Below are 6545 nucleotides of genomic sequence, written 5' to 3' on the forward strand. Positions count from 1 at the left end.
TTTTGTTGTGTTTCTCTTTTTTTATGATTTACTGGTATATTCACCATGTCTGAAAAGAGAGATTGTACTTTAAGCATGAAGGAAAGCGAATTTATTTTTATGACAAAATTTTACCAAAGTATTTTTGGGTGGTATAACAGTGAGTACTCTATACTCAAACACATTCAGCCAGTCATTTTATATTTCCTCACCAAACTGAGAATAAGTTCAGCTTGTAAATGTTTCTGTGATTGAACAAATACCAGCGTTGGTCGTTTCAGTACTAGTTTGTTTTGTTGATGAACAACTGAATGTTATATTTTGACAGATGGATGATGAAACTGGTCAGGCGGGTTATTACAATAAAGGACTTCAGATATACAAAGACCGTTCACACACATTTTTTGAAAGGGAGAAAGGACAAACAAAATGCTAAATATAGCACTGTTCCCCAAGCTTGGTCCACAAACAGACCAACTGAAGCACTGAATTCAGACTCTACGAATAAAGAAATACACTTTTGCAGTTTTTGCTTCTAGTTATTATTAAACAATAAGCTGATCAAACTGCCAGATCCAGTATTAATAAAAGGATTTAGGTTGATTAGCGTAGCCCTTCTTTTTTTAAACCTGCTGCTCTCACCCGCCCAGTCACTTCCTCATCAGAAATGGAAACAAACCAAAGTTAGATGGGATGGACTACATTTGGGGTGTGCTCAACAAAACTGAATTTGGTGAAGCAAGAACACAGAACAGTTGGGTTACAACATGGCTAATGAGAACCGGTCTCTGGAAGTTGTGATTTGGTCTTCGATTCCTTCAAGCACAGTACTCACTGCTACAGTAGATGTTAGTGCTCTCAGACAATCTCCAGGATGAACTGAGTTTGTTCTTCGAGAGGAGTCCGCTGTACTCCTGGATAAGCGTTAGGGTTACCTCTTTCTTGCATTAACATGGGCTTTTTTGCCTTTTCTATTTGGATAGGACAGTAGAGTGATGACAGGAAAGCATTGGGTGGAGAGAGCAGGATTGGCAAAAGACCTAGAGATGGTAATTTACCACGAGGCCATTGGTGCCGCCGACACCGGGATCATTATTTGGGAAGTCCAGAAAGGAGGCTAAGAGAAAACTGAATAAGTTAACCCTGAAATGAAGGAAACTGGATTTTACATTTCAGGATGGGAGGTTTGTCAAATCAGAGACAGCAGGTTAAGGCAAGACAGTTTCTGAAAGAGAGGTTACTTGTTATCGTAACTAATTCTGTGAACCTAACCTGGTCTGGAGCAGGTTTTCTTCAGTTAACCTAGAGTTTCTTTTGGTCTCACCCCCCTTTTTAAAGCATACGCAATGTTTAAATACCTCATTCATTCACACTGCAAAAATGCCTTTTTACTGTGCATTGTTGTCTTATTTTAAGTACAAATATAAAAAAATTCCTAGATGTGAAAAAAAAAAAAAAAAAGATATTTAGTCTTGTTTCCTGGAGGTGCATCTAAGTGCATTTTAGGTAAAACTTAAAATTGTCGGCCATAGTGTAAGAAAAATTGTCTTAATAAAAATGTAAACAAGATTATTTTTTATTTCTTACTCAATGGGTAGTTAATTTGAAAAAATAAGAAAAACATGCATCAAATCACATGCATATTCATTTGCGCAGTACCATTTTTAAATAGTACTTTTCTATAAAACATTGGAGATGCAGAGCACATTAGTAAGACCGCTGTAAGTGGTAAGGAAAATGCACATCTCTCACACACTTTTTCTTGATGTTGTGTTGTTTCTTGAGCACAAATACATCACAGAGGGGTTTCACAGGACTGCAGGTCAGTATTGTAGAAATCGGTTTAATTTAGGCTAATCTGATAAATGATGTTCACTTGATAATTTACTGCTGTGAAATAACCCAATAGTTAGATTTCCTTCAGGATTTCCATTGTGCTTGGATGCATTGATGACACATACATCCATCACCACAGCTTCTGAAAATGAAGAAGTTTACTTCATAGAATGGAAGGAAGACCGACGGAAGGGTACAAGATACATGCCGTAACCACAGCAGTTAAATAAACTAAAAGTATTCACAATCTATATGGTCATCTTTATTTCCTACAAATAAAAAAAGCTAAAGTTTTTATTTTATTTTTGGATTTTAAAATTCTTCAATTCCTGACCATCGCCTCTTCATCTGTCATTGGTGCAAGTTTTCCCCCCATTCTGAGTCTCCGCCTTCTTGCTGTTGACTAACTTCATGTCAGATGTTTATTTCACTTTAAATAAGAAATGTAACGGATTGGATTAGAGAATTTTTAATTATGTGAAAATAGTGTCAGACTATGTGGAAAAAGCTGCTGCACATTGAAATAGACATGAATGAATGATAAGCGTAATACCACGGGCCTCATTTGGCGCAAGGGGCGACAAGTGTACTCTATCGGCTTTGATCGGTGGCTGTGACTTTAGCCTCATCCCATCGGATGTCGACTGCTCGCAGATCTTCACCAGGTGATTTTTGGGCATGCTTGTTTTTGTTTTCTGGAAATACCTTTCCAGGTATAGAGAGAAGGGTAATACCCCACCGGTTATCAAACTAGGTGAGACTGCCATTTCTTGGGAGCGTGATGATCATACCTCGTTTCCAGCCCTATCATCTTCAAGTGTAACTTAAATGTACGAGATTTGAGCAAGCGACCCTGAGATGGGTAACCCAGAGATGGAAGGGACAGCTCTTCGGGAAATGGTGACCGCTCCACTCCCTCCCCCAGGAGGAGGAGGGCCAGGTGGAGAATCTTTTGTTTCTTTTCCTTTTGTTCCTTTCTGTTTTTTTTTTTTTTCAGTGATCCACCAGAAGGACGCATACATTTACTGTCTTGACTCTCTCTTTTTGCACAAGCCATTTCTCTGCTTTGCGTTTGAGGGACAGTCAAACCAGTACAACTTCCTCCCCTCCAGGCTATCCCTGTCACCCCACGTCTTCATGAAGGTTGTGGAGATGGCCCTTGTTCCCATGAGAGAATACTGCATTCACATTCTCAAATATCTCAATGACTGGGTCATTCGGACTCAATCACAACATCAGTTGTGCGAACACAGGGACATGGTGCTCACCTGTCACCTCAATCAGTTGGGACTTTGGGTCAACTGGGTAAATAACAAATTATTTTCTTGGTATGGAGTTGAACCTGACAGCATGCTTCACAGAGGAATGTTTTCAGTCAATGCTGAACTGCTTGATTGTTGTTGGCAGGACAGCGGCTCCACTGAAACACTTTCAGAGGCTACTGGGGCATATGGCATCCACAGCCACAGTAATGCTGCTCGCACTGCTTCATATGAGGCTGATTCAACACTAGCTCAAGTCCCTATATGAGCGTGGGTACCGAGTGCCACGGATGCTTCTACCGCCAAATACAATGGCCATGCAGCTTTGGGGATTTGAATGAGCCCCCATCAGCATTGGCATATCAATTGCCTTGAGTTACTTACAGTATAGCACTGGGCTGCTTGAAAACGCTGCTCACATACTTAACTCTGATTCTTTCACCTCTGATATTATAACAGTGATTGAGAAGTAAAGTTATGCATTAACTCGAGGTATGTGGACGTCTTTTAGTTGGGTGCTGTTGCAGTGGTGAATCAATATTTCAGAGATCTGTTGATCATAACTTCTGATAGTCAAGGTGCAAGTACTAAACTCAGAGTGGATTGAACTAGCTCAGTGCAGCTGTTCTGAAAACTCAGAGTTTCCCATCTCAGGGTAAGTTAACTCAGGCCTTGTTCACACAAACCTGGGTATTTATTTTTTAAACCGCAGCTTTTTCTATGTGTTGAATTCGGTCGTCCACACACAAAAGCAGCACCATGTCACTGAATCCTATTTTTTTCATTATCGTGTAGAAAGCAAAACTGGATATTTTAGCTTATGACACGAATGAACTATGTTCCGATTGACATGATCCCTACACAGTGTTCACTGCTCCCTACGCCCTGAGTAGGGGAAATTTACTTCACTTATGAACATTAATTCATGGATTTGCGCTGCTTCCTGCAACGTCTTCACACACAGATGAAACTTACTAGAGAAGTGTGACATAATATACCTCTGTAAATAAAGACAATTTAAATTCTCGTCTTGCACACTGTACACGCTCGCTTCGAACTGGAATCATGGTGAATATCTGGTGATGTCCACTTCACAGGGCACTTACGGTCAAATAGACAAATGTCTGAAGTGATAAGAGAAACATAAAATATGCAAAGCGGGAAGGCGCGAGGAATGGAGTTGAAAATCGCTGCTCTTGACAGTGCCTCATAGCATGCGTTTGCGTTTCCATGTGGAAAGAGATTTCTTTTTAAAGGGGAAAGGAAAAACTCAGTTTATAAAAATATCAGTGTACGTGTGGAAATGGCCTTAGAGTTTTAATTCAGAGTTGGTTAAACCTCCTTATTGAAACAGCCCTCTGATGGAGATCAAGAATATCGAAGAAGTCGTGACATACTGTCAAGTGTGGTAACCCATACTCTGCATTTAACCCATCCAAGTGCACACACACAGCAGTGATGAACTGTGGGGTCGGTGCTTTGCTCAATGGCACCTCAGTCGTGGTTACTGAAGGCTGAAGAGGGCACTGTACATTCACCCCACCTACAATATCTGCAGGTACTCAGACTCGAACCCCACGACCTTCGGATTACTCTCTAACCATTAGGCCATGGCTGCCTCTACTTCTAGTGGAGAAACAAAGCAGCAGTTGTGACCTAATGGTTAGAGAGTTTTCTGATTTTAACAACTGTTAGGAGTTAATCAGTGAACAAAACCTTCAGTAATATTGTCAATCAGATCTTGAAGTACCTGTTGATAAAATGATACATTCTGTGAACATACCCTAAATCAGTGGGACTCAAACCTTTTATACCTAGTACCACCTCAGAAAATATTTGCTCTCCAAGCACCACCATAATGATAGGAGGCTTACTTGTTCAGATACAGCTCTGCACAGTTAAAGAAAATAGGCAGTTTTAATCCTAATAAGAATATTTGTTGTTCTCAGTTTAACACTGTAGTCCAAACATTAACTGCACTGTGCTCACAAACAGCTAAATAATTAAAAAAAATTGTTTATAGCCTTTTCTCACAGCAGCTAGAATAATTAAATGTATCATTTCGATGTCATATTTTAATCCAGAAAGGATTATGTGTTTATGAAACACATGTGAACGAAATTAAATTATATTACAGTTATAAATGTGCTTCTGATTTCAGATAGCCTGGGATTACAAAGATTTGTATTTTAAAGAAAACCAGATCGAAGGGACGATAATTTGCTTTTTGGGTTAAAACAATTTCTTAATATGAAATTTGAAGAGTATGACAATTAGATTATAATTGAAATCTACATGCTAATATACACTATCCTTATAGTCACCAATGCTGATTTTGTTAACATTAATCATTTGAAAATAAAGTATAACATTAGATTAAAATGTAATATGTTTTAACCTTAATTTTTTTTATTTTAGTGATTCCTCTGCATACCTGTAGAGTGACCCCGAGTACCACACTTTGAGAACCACTGCCCTAAATTACAAATTATCTGGATGGTATTAGCATACACTACATACTTCTAGTGGAGGAACAGATGAGGGGTTGAGAGGTTACCATTTACAATAATAATATATACACAAATATATGACCCCTCAATAAGGGCCACCATAATCTTTGTGTACAAACATCAGAGCATGTACAGGTGCTGGTCATATAATTAGAATATCATCAAAAAGTTTATTTATTTCACTAATTCCATTAAAAAAGTGAAACTTGCATATTATATTCATTCATTACACACAGACTGATAGATTTCAAATGTTTACTTCTTTTAATTTGGATGATAATAACTGATAACTAAGGAAAATCCCAAATTCAGTATCTCAGAAAATTAGAATATTGTGAAAAGGTTCAATACTGAAGACACCTGGTGTCACACTCTAATCAGCTAATTAACTCAAAACACTTGCAAAAGCCTTTAAATGGTCTCTCAATCTAGTTTTGTAGGCTACACAATCATGGGGAAGACTGCTGACTTGACAGTTGTCCAAAAGACGACCATTGACACCTTGCATAAAGAGGGCAAGACACAGAAGGTCATTGCAGAAGAGGCTGGCTGTTCACAGAGCTCTGTGTCTAAGCACATTAATAGAGAGAGGAAGGGAAGGAAAAGATGTGGTAGAAAAAATTGTAGAAGCAATAGGGATAACTGCACCGTGGAGAGGATTGTGAAACAAAACCCATTCAAAAATGTGGGGGAGATTCACAAAGAGTGGACTGCAGCTGGAGTCAGTGCTTCAAGAACCACTACACACAGACGTATGCAAGACATGGGTTTCAGCTTCGCCTTCCTTGTGTCAAGCCACTCTTGAACAACAGACAGCGTCAGAAGCGTCTAAAGACAAAAAGGACTGGACTGCTGCTGAGTGGTCCAAAGTTATGTGAAAGTAAATTTTGCATTTCCTTTGGAAATCAGGGTCGCAGAGTCTGGAGGAAGAGAGGAGAGGCACACAATCCACGTTGCT

The sequence above is a fragment of the Carassius gibelio genome, chromosome B8 (assembly GCF_023724105.1).
Source record: "Carassius gibelio isolate Cgi1373 ecotype wild population from Czech Republic chromosome B8, carGib1.2-hapl.c, whole genome shotgun sequence".
Classification (NCBI taxonomy): domain Eukaryota; kingdom Metazoa; phylum Chordata; class Actinopteri; order Cypriniformes; family Cyprinidae; genus Carassius; species Carassius gibelio.